Source organism: Phoca vitulina, unplaced genomic scaffold (assembly GCF_004348235.1).
Source record: "Phoca vitulina isolate PV1807 unplaced genomic scaffold, GSC_HSeal_1.0 scaffold26, whole genome shotgun sequence".
In the NCBI taxonomy this organism is placed as follows: domain Eukaryota; kingdom Metazoa; phylum Chordata; class Mammalia; order Carnivora; family Phocidae; genus Phoca; species Phoca vitulina.
Genome location: NW_022589729.1, coordinates 389,812 through 403,759, shown reverse-complemented (window position 1 = coordinate 403,759; position 13,948 = coordinate 389,812).

Here is a 13,948-nt window from a genome sequence, read left to right as displayed (position 1 = left end):
AGGGAGCAGCCGCCCCGACGGGCCGTGTCAGGAGCTGCGGGCCCCGGACGCAGGTGACGCCGAGGGAGCAGCCGCCCCGACGGGCCGTGTAGGAGCTGCGGGCCCCGGACGCAGGCGACGCCGAGGGAGCCGCCGCCCCGACGGGCCCGTGTAGGAGCTGCGGGCCCCGGACGCAGGGGAAGCCGAGGGAGCCGCCGCCCCAACGGGCCCGTGTAGGAGCTGGGGACCCCGGACGCAGGCGACGCCGAGGGAGCCGCCGCCCCGACGGGCCGTGTCAGGAGCTGCGGGCCCCGGACGCAGGCGACGCCGAGGGAGCAGCCGCCCCGACGGGCCGTGTCAGGAGCTGCGGGCCCCGGATGCAGGCGAAGCCGAGGGAGCAGCCGCCCCGACGGGCCGTGTCAGGAGCTGCGGGCCCCGGATGCAGGCGCTCAGCTGTAGGAAGGGCAGCTCCTCACCCCCTCGCTGAAACTGGGATCAGGCTCCCACCTGGAAACTCACCCGGCCGCGTACGTGGGTGTCCGCTCTCCTGGGCCCTCTGTAGGGCGCCCTCACCTGCCCTCCCTCCAGCCAGGGGCCGCCAGCTGCAGCTCGGGCGCGTGAGGGGCGGCTCCCCGCGTGGCTCCCACGGGCCGGAAGGAGGAAGAGGAGGAAGGGGTGGCGGGGCGGGCGAGGGGAGTGACCGGAGGCCTGAGGCCGGGTGGCGGGACGCGGCTTCCCTGAGCCCAGGCGGGCCGCCTCCGGGCCGCTTCCCCATCGGGATTCGGCTGTGGAAACATGGAAGAATCCGAGGAGCCTCTCAGATGGTTGCAGAGGCCGAGCAACAGCCGGGTAAGTTCGGGCCTTCCTGGGGCTTCCCCTTCCCTGTAAACAGGGGGGATCGTCCCACTTTCAGGCTTGTCTGACGCACAGCTGGCCCTCGAACAACGCGGGGCTCGGCGGCGCCACCCCCCTGTGCAGTTGAGAATCCACGTATCACTTTTTTTTTTTTATTCATTTGAGAGACGGAGAAAGCAAGCGAGAGAGCACAAGGCGGGGGGGGGGGGGGGGGGGGTGGCAGAGGCAGAGGGAGAACCTGACTCCCCGGAGCAGGGAGCCCGACTCCACGTGGGGCTCAATCCCCGGACCCTGAGATCACGACCTGAACCAAAGGCAGACGCCTAACCGACTGAGCCACCGAGGCGCCTGAGAACCCACGTATAACTTTTGACTCCCCCCAAAACTTAGCTATTAATAGCCTACCATTGACCGGAAACCTTACTGATAACATAAACGACACATATTTGGTATGTTATATGTGTTATATACTATTTTCTTACCACGAAGTATGCTAGAGAAAAGGAAATGGTAAGAAAATCGTAAGGAAAATACATTAACTGCACTGTATCTATCGAAAAACAATACACGCCAAGTGGACCTGCTCAGTTCAAACCCGCGTTGTTCAAGGGTCAAGTGTACTTTTTTTTCCTACTATAGTATTTCCCAGCAGCATAATTTTCACAAGTAGAGAAAAAACGACTAACATCCTTCTTTTTACATTAATTTATTCATGTATACATTTATTCATTGAACAAATATTCGTGGAGTCTCCCCTGGGGATACTGAGTGACCAGGGATAAGTCCTGACCTCATGGGGCTTAGATTCTAGAGCAGGAGAGAGAAAGAAATGCATTTATGTATAATGTGATGGGTGGCAATAATATCAAGCAGGGAAAGGGTATAGAGAAAAATGGGAGGAAGAGAGGGAGTGGTTTTTTGTGTAGGCAGCTCAGAGAAAGTCTATGTGATGAGGGCACATTTGGGCTGAAGCAGAAGACAGCGAGGGGCTCAGCCTGCAGACCTCCAGAGGCTGACAGCAGGGGACGGGAACTGAGGTGGCCCTGCCCGCCTGAGCCAGCCCAGGCCCTCCGGGCACTCAGGGAGGCTGGCAGAAACACCTGTCATCCACCCAGCACTGTGGGCGGGGCGCTCTACGCTGCCGCCACCTCTTAAACCAACGAGCACCTGAGCACAACTGGGTGATGCGTGTGCGCCTTCTTCCCACCCGCTACCACCCAGGGAGGCCAGGTGTCTGCTGGAGGAAACTGTCTCCAGGGCCTGGAACGAGTCCTGGCTTCCCCACTTGGCATTCGTGGGACCTTGGATCAGCCTCTCTGCACCTGGCTGTCATGTGTAAAAAGGAGCACACTCTGGGGTACCTGGGTGGCTCAGTAGGTTAAGCATCCGACTCTTGGTTTCAGCTCAGGTCGTGATTTCAGGGTCGTGAGATCGAGCCCCGCAGTGGGCTCTGTGCTGTGTGGAGTCTGCTTGAGATTCTCTCTCTCTCCCTCTGCCCCTCCCCACCGTGCTCTGTCTCTCTCTCTCTCTCTGAAAAATAAAATAAATCTTAAAAAAGGAGCACACTCTGCCTACAAGAGGAGTAGATTCATGGGAGATTCAAGTAAGGCAATGCAAGGAAACGTGAGTAATACCGGCTGTTATTGCCATCCAAAGCCAAAGTCCTTATCTTGACTCCTCTGGCCAGCTTCTCTTTTGGACTTCCCTTGATGGTCGCCTGGTCCCCTGGGATATAGCTGGAGCACCCCTTTCTTTTTCACTCCCTGCTGAGATACTGTCCTTCTGCACAAGGCATAATGGGAGGCGGTGGGTGCTCGTGGACACACCCCAGGTCTGCCCTGTTTTGGCCGTGCCATCTTGCACAAAACACTGAACTCCGAGCCCTCAGTAATGGATCTGTCTTATACGGATGTTTAGGGGCTTAATGAAGTAACATCTAAAGCATAAGTTAAATCATAGGCACTCAGTTTTTATTGTGCAAACTTGTAATCATAAGAAATTAGGAAAGTACACTAAACCCCTATCACCAAGATATAATAATCCTCAATATTGCATTATATTTGTTTCATTGGCTTTTCAAGAAATTTGCTGAGATATTTTAAAGACATCCTGACATTTAACGCAGTTAAGTAAGCATCTCTTAAGAGAAGGACCTATTTCTACATAACTTCAACCTCACAGGATTAACAACGATTCTTTAAAATCAGTGACACCCACTCTCAAGTTCCCCAGTTGTCTCAAAGGTGTCTTGTCCATTTGGGTCTTTAAGCCATAAGCTTTCATTTTGGAATAATTTTAGATTTACAGAAAAGTTGCAAATTTAGTACAGAGAATTCCTGCACACTTTTACCCATAACATTAACAACTTATATAATCACGTATTTTTCTAAACTAAGAAACCAACATTGGTACATGACTATTGACTATCCCATGTCTCTTAGGCTATAATAGTTCCATCCTGCTCTGCCCCTCTTCTTTCATGTCGTTGATTTGCCGAAGAAGCTACGTTGGTTTTTTGGCAGAATATCATATGCAAGAGGCTTTATCTGATTGCTTCCTTCAACTACCATTTCTTTTGCTCCTCTCTCCCCTGTTTTTCCTTGAAACTGGAAGATAGAGGTAAAGGTTTGATGAGATCCAGGTTCAGTGTTTTTGGCAAAAAGGCTTCGTGGTGATGCTCTGCAGTTGGTGCCCGGGATTTTCCATACTTGCCCTGCTATTGCTGTCGACCTTCTCCAGCCTAGGACGGCATTTCGCAAACACCCTGTACCTGGTTCCACCTGCCTCCTGGGTTCCCTCTACCAAGCTGTCGAGCCCACTGCTGACAGATGGACCTAGCTTTGATGATGTCCCTGAAACTGTCGGGTTGACCAGGAGGACCTCCAGAGCTGTCCTCATTAGCAACTTTTTTTTGCTCTTACACGGACTAAAGCATCTCCATGCTGCCTGGTGGCCCACCCTTTCCCCTGCCTCTAGGAGTTTAGTGAGATCTCCAGCAGCATCCTGCTGAATTCTCTTTTCCTCTGAACTGTCCACTTGGATCGGACCTAAAAGACCCCACGTCTGGCCCATAGACAATGCCCATACGTTATTTATCCCAACCAAGCCTGGAGGTGGTTGGCCCCCACTATGTAATCTTTGCTGAAAAGTAGCAGCCAGCCTACCTTCCCTTCTTTGGTCTCCCAAATGGGAGTCAGTCACTCATCTCCTGTGACCCCCAAACTACAGGGAGCATGGGGTAAGTGTCCCACTGGGTCCAATTAAAGCTCTCCCCATTTAGCCTTGAGGTGACCGGCAGGCATGCCCCCACCCCAGGGGAAGAGTAGGGCTCGCTCTGAAAATCTCTCTCCAAAGGAATCCTATTCAAACATCCTCTTTAAAAAAAATCCAACTCAATTTTTACTTGCACTTTTAATGTGGGTGAAGAGTTTAAAATTCTCTACCCAGTTCCGGACATCTCCCTGGTGAATACAGCACGAGGTCTGGCCCCTCCTTGGGAATGTGAGGTCTAGTCTCTCCTGGGGCTGTGGCTGAAAACTCCCACTCCCTCCCACTTCCTGTAACACTGAGGTTCTGTCCTCCCAGAATGCCTTCCCCCACCCTCACCCTCTTCTCCACACTCAGACTGTCTTCAAGGTCCAGGCCAAGGGCAGTCTTGTCCAGTTCCCCAGCCAGAGCCCTGAGTGCTGTTCATGGCGAACAAAACATCTTGGATTGTGACTTTTCCAAGAAGACAACTCCAATATTTGCTTTTTGAGAGCATTCTCTATGCCACATGAATTTATTAGCATCCATATTTTAGGAGTTCTTGGTTGTTAGCAACAGAAATAGACTTTTGTTAGCTTAAGCTAAAAAGATTTTATTGGAAAGAATCTGGGAAGTTTGTAGACTCAAGGAAAACCTGGAAAATCAAGACATGGCAAGGACAGAACTAGGTCAGGTCTGGGGCTCCAGATAGCCAGATGTCGTTGTGAGTTGTCTTCTGAGGATACCCTCACAGCAGACTCTGCTTTAACTACCTGCAGCCCCCAGGTGTCTCCATTCAGGATGCAAATTTCCAGGAGAGGGTCTAATGTGTAAGCTTGGCTCCAAAGCCTGCCTGCCTAACGAGGCTGGGATTCTGTGAGTGATAGCCCATCCTGATCCCACCAAGCGAGGAAGGACCACTTCCTGAGAAAAAGGGCTGCTGAGCAGACAAAAAACAAAAAACGAAACTAGAAGTCTGCTACAAAGGTTTTCTTTAATAGCAATGCCACTAATGTATTTGAAATGTGATTCAATTTCCCAAAGCTCAGTGTATACATGATGCTTTGGGTAACCAATCAAATTTCTCTGTTCGTGCAGCTGCTAGAGAGTTTACGGAACATTGTGTCTTACCCATTGCGAGCCTGTCTGAGTTGTACGGTGTCCATGCTGACTTTGCTTCTCTCCTGGTTCTATTTTATATTTTTTTAATTAAATTTTTTATTTTAATTCCAGTATAGTTAACATACAGCATTATGTTAGTTTCAGGTGTACAACATGGTGACTCAACACTTCCATACATCGCCCAGTGCTCATCGTGATAAGTATGCTCTTAATCCCCTTTGTCTCTTTCCCCCATCCCCCCACCATCAGCTTGTTCTCTCTAGGTAAGAGTCTGTTCCTTTGTTTTGTTCCTTAAATTCCACATATGAAATCATATGGTGTTTCTCTTTCTCCGACTGATCTATTTCACTTAGCATTATACTCTTTAGCTCCATCCATGTCATTGCAAATGACAAGATTTCATTCTTTTTGATGTCTGAGTAATATTCCATTATATATATACACCACATCTTTATCCGTTCATCAGTCGATGGACACTTGGGCTGTTTCCATAATTTGGCTACTGTAGATAATGCTGCTATAAACATCGGGGTGCCTGTATCCCTCTGAATTAGTATTTTTGTATTCTTTGGGTAAGTACCTACTAGTGCAATTGCTGTGTGTAGAATAGCTCTATTTTCAACTTCTTGAGGAACCTCCATTCTGTTTTCCAGAGTGGCTGCACCAGCTGCATTCCCACCAACAGTGTAGGAGGGTTCCCCTTTCTCTGCATCCTCGCCAACATCTGTTGATTCTTGTGTTGTTGATTTTAGCCACTCTGGCAGGTGTGAGGTGATCTCTCATTGGTGTTTTGCATTTCCCTGCTGCCAAGTGATGTTGAGCATCTTTTTGTATTTTATATTTTTAAAGTTCCTTTTTCTAATTTGCCATCTTCATGTTTGCCGTGCTTTTGTGTTTTGTTTTCCTGGAATAAGGCAGAGTAGAAATGAGTAGATTATCTGTGACTCTTCAGGAATGTGTTATGGTGTAAAGCAAGGTTCATCTGTCCTGAGAGCTTTCCCCCTGAAAGGGCTTGTAGTCTGGAAGCCAGTGGTTACAGAGACCTCGTGGCACGGTGTCCCTGGAGTTCTCTACTTTTAAAGCGTTCCCAGAGTCCTTACATGCAAATAAGTTGTCTCAGACGTTTACTGCGTGGCACTCCGTGTTTAGGGGCGTGCAGTGTGACCTGTGGGGGCGCAGGCCAGTTTCCTCTGTGTGAGAGAGAGAGAGAGAGAGAGACAGAGAACAAAGGGAAGTCAGCTGAAACAGCTCGGAGCGGGGCTCTGCTCGGGGTTATTTTCCATGTGACCTCAGCTGAGCTCTCTCTCTGATCACCAAGGAAAATCTGGCATTGCCTGGAGGCGTTAAAGTGCAGCCAACAGCAGCAGGTGCCAGGAATGGGCTGGAAAACTCTGGTGAACTCCCCAGAGTCACACAGCAGCCTCACTTCGGGGTTGGAGAGGCAAAGCCAGGGCTGGAGAGAAAGTCGGGAAGTCCGCCTGCTGCCCTCAGAAGAACCCCGGCTCCACCCACCACGAGAAGCTGGCTTGTCCTGCCTGAGCCCAGAGACCCAGAGGGGAAGGGGTTCTCACCAGGGATCTCTGGGTTTTAGGCGCTCTCCGGGCCCCCCCAGGCTGGCTCAGATGGAGGGCAGCTGGTGGTAAGGACACGGCAGGTGTCTGCGGATATTCGGGGAGGTACCACAATCTTCTCAGGACTGTGACAGAGAATTTGGGAAGTGTCCATCCTCTCCTCCCTGAGGGGCCCGAACTCCTGCTTCCCTCCGCTCACTCATCTTTCCCGTGGCCCCGCATGGCGGCAGCCTCAGTGAGACCCCTGAGCTTGAGGACTCATCGTTCCCTGTCTGCACCGTCTTGTTCAAGCTCTCAGCTCATCTGTTCATACTGAGCATGAGGTTGAGCATGTTCACCCCTTGTCCACTAGCCGGGGCTGAAAAGAAGGTCTCAGGGTAGGGCTCAGTCAAGGTTAACTTGGCCAAAGAACCCCTGAGAGGCTGCTCAAGACCTTCAGAGTCCAGAAGGGCTCTTGTCGAAAGTGCTGTGGAAGGAATCCTTGGACCCCAGGGCCCCTGGGCCCAGTGACTCTGAGGACCGTGTGGCGTGTCCAGTTGTTGGAGAACAGCAACACTCTTCCGGTGAAACACGCACTCACTTTTGGCAGGTTGACCCGTCTGTCTTTCTTTCTAGGAAACTCCTCAGAGTATGACTTCCTGAGATAGGGCCATCCAAGTTCAAGGAACAATTTGGAGTTATTCAAAACCACTCTCAGCATCACGGTGGTGCTCCAAGATGCAGAAAGTTATCTACCAGCCGGGTTTTCTCCCCCTGGGCACAAAAGGCCTCCCACACAAGAGGCTACACAGGCTGGAGCTCACCTTCCCTGCTTCCGCTCAGGCTGTTCCCTCCCCCTGCAAGGCCCTGACGGGGGACCCTCCCCAGTCACTACCTGTGGGAATTCTCCCCCCATGAAGGCCTTACTCCAAAGCCAACTCCCTCACGAAAGCCTCCCTGGCTCACCCGGGGCGGCGCCCATCCTCCCCTCCCTCTTCCCCCGTGTCCTAGTTCACCCCACATCGCTCAGGCCTGCGTGTGTTTCCCCCCAGCCTGGCTGCTGCTGGAGGACGGCTCTGTGTCCCTGTTGGGGCTGGGCCGGGGCCTGGCTCACAGGGGTGGACAGACGTGCTGACGTGTAGGCTGCCACCAGAGAGCCCCATTCTGGTCACACAGAAGGACCTTTGACCTGAGCTCAGGCTGCAGTTGCCCTTCAGTCACCCTGAGCCTTCCAGCCCGCTCTGCTCTGTCAGCAGTGGAATTTTCCCCTCCCTAAAGACTTTCACCCCATTCTGACTTCTTTGTCTCACAACAGCTCTTTTGTTACGGAGGGGCCATTGCCCTCCGTGCTGCATTTCTAGAAAAGACGGCCTTCACAGGGGTACCGTTGGGATCATGACATTCCTGCGAGACTGTCCTACCCACGGCGGCTCTGCAGGGGACGGGCTCCTGACCCCGGGGTCCCAGGAGGCTCCCCTTCTCTCCTCTCCCCTGAAACACAGGGCCAGGGGTGGGCTCCTGCTCCCCGGCTTCCTGGCGCCCCCCGCCCCCCGCCAGAAGCCAGCCCGCTTCCTGCTCCCCTGTGGCCAGGCTGGTGGTCAGGGTGGACGGGAGGCAGAGCGGGGAGAGGGAGGTCTTCCAGAAAGTGGAGAGCAGAGGCCCTGGCCGCGCTCCCACAGGAAACCGCCAACTGGAAGCTCTGAGGGGCTCAGAGGTGACTGTGGGATCCCAGGGCACCTCCGAGTGAGCCGGCAAGCAGGGCCGGCACCCAGGGAGGAGGAGAACTGGCTAGTGGGGACCAGTCGGCATCTTTTGTGTTTTTTTTTTTAATATTTATTTGAGAGAGCGAGCGAGAGCACAAGCAGGGTGAAGGGCAGAGGGAGAAGCAGACTCCCACTGAGTAGGGAGCCCAATGTGGGGCTTGATCCCGGGACCCCGGGATCATGACCTGAGCCGAAGGCCGACACTTAACCAACTGAGCCACCCAGGCGCCCCCAGTCGGCATCTTGAAGCACTTGATGGGGAGGTCAGTTTCCAGCAACCCCAGATGGTTCCCGGAGCTTCGACAGCATCTCTCTCGACACCCTCAGGAAGGCAGCCCCATGGGGGAGAGCATGGACCCCCGCCGTGGGGCGGTGGGGTCTTCGTGCCCGTGCCCCCTGGCTGGCTCGCTAGTGGACACGGGACCTGCCTGCCCACCTCTCAGGCGGTTCGTAGGGGCCACGTCATGTGGCCCGGCCGGTGCGTTTCCTCTGCAGATGGCTCGTCACACACGTGGGTTACGGTCACCTGGGCTCAAGAAGTCTCCTGATTGTGCACAAAGTAGCTGGAAAGCCTTTCACCCACAAATTTAAGAGCCTGTGTAATTTTTCTTGGCTTTGTCCGCAAGACTTTTTTCTCTCTGTGACTTCATATTTGGGTGGCTCCCCCGGAGGGAAGTCATCAGAGTGAGATCTCAGAATGAGGGGCTGGTGGCAGGCCCCGGAGAGGGGAGCTGCACCCCAACACAGGAGCCAGAGGCCTGTGCCCGGGACTTGCTCCCCTGCCTCTGGGGCAGTCTGCGCCGTCTGGCACGGGAGACTCCCTGGGGAAGGGTCCAGCTTCTATGAGGCCTGCAGAGCGGGGGCTGGGAGGAGGAGGGAGGGGGAGCATGCCATCGGCCATGTCCCGTCTCTTCCCGAGGTTCTGCTGTGGAGAGAAGCTGTCCACTCAGCCTTTTCACACAACCTTCTGTGTGGCTGGAGCTGGGTGGGTTTGGGTCAACCCCAGCGTCCGTGTGATTCCTTAGCTCCCTCCTGGCTCCTCTTTCTTCTGTGGCTTCAGGCTCCTCTGGGTCAGCAGTGGTCCTCCTGCGCCCGCTCCTCAGGCCAACCCAGACCGTCTCTCTTCGCAAAATAAGCGAGGGAGCCAGCCGGCCTCTGGTGCCCTCTCTGGCCTGGCCCTTCCCCTCCCTGCTCTCTCTCCTTCCAAGAATATGCCATTTCACAGCAAGTTCCATTTTCACAGCCCCGGTCTGTTCACGCGGTTCCCCAGTTCTAACATCACAGAGGAATGTCTGACATCATCTCCACCAGTGAATCCAATGTTCGCCAGCCGCCACCCCTCCCTCCCCTCCCTGCCCTCCCTGCCCTCCCTCCCGCGCCTCCTTTCTTGACCAGCTATTTGCTGAGTCTGGCCTCTGATCATCCAGACACACTTAATTCTTTTTTTTTTTTTTTTTTAAAGATTTTATTTATTTATTTGAGAGAGAGAGAATGAGAGAGAGCAAGCACATGAGAGGGGGGAGGGTCAGAGGGAGAAGCAGACTCCCTGCCGAGCAGGGAGGCCGATGCGGGACTCGATCCAGGGACTCCAGGATCATGACCTGAGCCGAAGGCAGTCGCTTAACCAACTGAGCCACCCAGGCGCCCAGACACACTTAATTCTTGTCCCTGGAACCTGCTCTGGCCCCCAGCTCCAGGCCTGTAAGCGTTAGAATGAGAGCTAGGTCTTGGCCTCCAAAGACATTGCTCATTGGTTCCCAAACTTTGCTGCACGTGAGAATCCCCTGGGGAAATGCTAGCGCGCCCCCCACCCCCGCCGGCCTGGGTCACACCCTGTACCCATGAAGTCAGAGCGTCTGAGGGTGTGGGGGCCAGGCGGCAGCAGTTTCTAAAGATCCCCAGGTGATTGCACCGTGCAAAGTGTGGGCCCAGGAACAGAGTGCTGAGCCGAAGGGGGTCAGAGCCACAGCCAGCCCCGTGGAGCGTGGGGCACAGACAGACCTTCAGAGCCGCGATGGAGGGGGACGAGGGGGGCATTCTCTCTGGGGGCTCTCCCAGCCTCGTGGCGAAGTCCTGCTCCGGGGAGGGCTGACAGCGGCCCAGGAGCCCTCTCCCTTCCTTAGCAGAGGGCGCTGGGTCCAGGTGGGGGGGCCCCCAGGAGCTGGGTCCCCAGGAGAGCCTCAGATCTGCAGGGAGGCAGGCCGCCAGGTTGGTGTCTCCTGCCTGGACACAGCCCGAGCCCTGGGCTTGCGGACGGACCGAGTGCCCACTTGTGATGAGGGGCCCGGTTCCCGCCTGCTGCTGACAGCGAGGCCACCCACGGTAGCAGGAGGCCAGGTGATGCGACCACGAGTGGGAGGCTGGGGAGGCTCAAGAGGCGACCCCCGTGGACTTTCAAAAAGGGAGTGACAACAGGAAATTCTTTCCTGGTGTTTCCTTAAAGCCCCCGCGATGGCAGCCTGGGCAGGTTGGGCTCCGTCGGAAGCCTGCCACCCTCCCTCCTCCAGCCTCTCCGACAGGCAGCTCCATGGGTGGTTCGGAAACTCCTATCAGAATCCTCTGGAGGGCTTGTGAAAACACAGATCGCTGGGCCCAGCCTCAGAGTCTGACTCAGTAGGTCTGGGCCGGGGCCAGAGAGGTTGCCTTTCTAGCAAGTTCCCAAGTGCTGCAGAACGGAGGCCGTCCTCGCAGACCCAGTCTGCAGCCTCTTCCCAGGTCGCTTCCAGCTTGCCACAGTCGGAAGTCGGAGGGAGTAAGAAAGGGGAGAGGACAGCTCATGTTGCCTTCTCTGCTGAGGGAAGGCGGGCTCTGCGGAGTCCCTGTGGTCCCCCCTCAGCACCGGGCAGCAGGTGTCCTGTTCTGCGCGGGCTCCGTGAATGCTTGTAGGACGATGTCGCTAGCGTGTGGTGCCAACGCAGGAGACAAATGCCAGCCTGTCACGTACACTCCAGGAAAGATGGAGTCTGTCTGTGGCTTTCTAAACGCTCAATACTTCAACTCAACAAAAAAATACCGATTAGCCTAAAATGCCCCAAAGTGCCATCATGTCCCAAGCACTCTGACTCTACTGGGGACAGGGCTTGGCTCGGGCACGGACAGCCTTCCCGCCCTTCTGGAGCGCACTGTCACGCAGGGGCGGCGGGTGCACACAGGCCATTGCAGGGGTGAGCTCGGCAAGGAGAAGGGCAAGCAGCAGCTGTGGGAGCCCCCACCCTCCATCTCTCTGAGAGTAGATCTTTCCCTCCTTGGACTGTTCATGCTCTGTTGACTTGTACCGGGTTATAAATCTTGGGGAGACAGCATCAGCCCCAAACGGGCTGCTCGCTGGAATGTGCTTCCAGTTGTGCTCACCTGAGTGGCAACCCGCAGGGCTGTTTAACAAGAGGTTAAATGTTCCAGCATCTTTCCTGCTCACACTGTTCAAATTAAGATGGATTCCCAGTTCCCCTCCTGCTGAGGATTTGATGGAGACGCCGGGGCTAGTAGTGTGGGGGTTGCTGCAACTCTGCCTTCCTCCAGGCTGCCAGGCTGAGGGGCCGTGTGTGCGTCTGCTGTGGCCACGTCACTTAGCAGAGGAGAAGTCCAGCGCCGCCAGGAGACCAGAGATGATGTGGGGAAGTGCATTCTCTTGTGTCCTAGGACCAGCAGCCAAGTGAGTGGGTGGGCTCCGTGGCCGTGACAAAGACACCGGCCAATGAATCTTCCATCCCAAAGCTCTCCTGAGAGCAGCTTGTGTCCAAATAAACTTATTTTTCCGGCTATCCAGAAATCTTACCCTCTTCTGGAAATTTACTTTTCTGTGGGAATAGAGGGGTGACCTCATGGACCCAGGGAAGAGACATCATTCACATGTCTTTGAGGACAAGGATATTGTCTGGTTCATCCATACCATTTCCCACAGATTGGTGGTACGTGTCTGAGCCTGGGCCAACACTTAGAATCTGTGGCAAAGTTTTAAATTCTGGGGCTACAACCTCTAGCCCACGGTCTGTGCCAAAATGCAGCCCAAGAACGCAAGTTCCACTGGGTGCTCAGGCAGTGTGGGTAACCCCGGAGGCTTTGAAAGTCAAGCAGGACACAGAAGAAATGAGCATCAGGGCTGGCTTTGGGGGTTCTCCATTCTTCCTTTGTAACCAGCTGATGCTCACCCATGCAGGGCTATACTGTCAACATCAGGAAATAATGTATAGTTGTGTGGGTTTTGGGGTTAGCACCACAAGCCCCCCCCCCATCTGAATGAGCACAGTTTTCAGGAGAGACAGTGCTGCAAATAGTTATTCTAACCAGATGACCCACTTCTTAATATGGCCATGTTCCATCTCTTTTGAAGATCTGTCCTTTCCTTCTGGACGAAAACATTTTAGTTTTGGATCCAGACATCAGCAATCTCTTACAGAAGCATCTTTTCCCATCTTATAGTCAGCATCCGTACTAGAAGTTAACTCAGCAGTGAAAATTTTGTAGACAGAACTTTGATGGAAAGAGTAGGCAGTGGATGCAGGCTGGGGACAGGGCTGAATGTCACACTTGGGCTCTTGGACGTGAGCGGGGTGAGGTCAGCTGCGCCTGGGGCCTTCAATTATTGGACCACCCAGCTCATCTGCACCCCACTGGCTCACTCATCCAGGATGCAGACCACAAGGACTGAGGTCCAGAAGAGGCGGGACACAGCCCCCTGTGGGCTCCACGTGCAGCCAGCAGTGGGCATGTGGCTTCGGAGGGAAGGAGTTTGCAGAAAACCCATGGGCACTGTTGGATCTTGTGTCTTAGCTATTGTCCCTCTTTCCTGAACATACCTCCACCCCCGGTTGCCTGTGATATGTGGCTTGGTTTCTTCCTCTCTACTTTGTCTCCTGTTGCTTCCTTTGTGGCTTTAAAGGATGAGTGGCAACGTGGCATAGTGAAAGGAATGTGGTTTGAAAATCAAGAGAGACTTCATTTCCAATCCCAGCTCTGGTATGTGCTAGTTGTAAGATGTTGGGCAAGTTCCTTCATCTTTTGTGCCAATTTCTTTATCTGGAACACGTGAATATAGTACATACATATGTCATAAGGCTACCGTATAAAGCCTAACAAGCTAATGCTCATAAATGCTTAGCCCAGTCTGGCATGCGTGTTTCAACACGCATCAGCTGTTAGGAAGTGAACTGAGGGACGGATTCTCTGCCCACGTTTGTGTACAGATCACACCAAATGGGTGTGATGGGAGTGAAGCTGGCTATAGGTCCAATAGGGTAAACAGAACAGCAGAAGTGGTCTACCTTTCTAACGAGAGGTACAATTAGATGCGTTGCAGAGTATGTGTGAGAAGAGCCCTCCGTTTGTGGCACCGTGTGTGGTTCAATCCAACTGTCAGCTGTGGTTCTCCTTTGAGATCCGCAAATTGGCTTGAACCGTCCCCCACATACAGAGGGAGGTCCCAGAGGACAATCC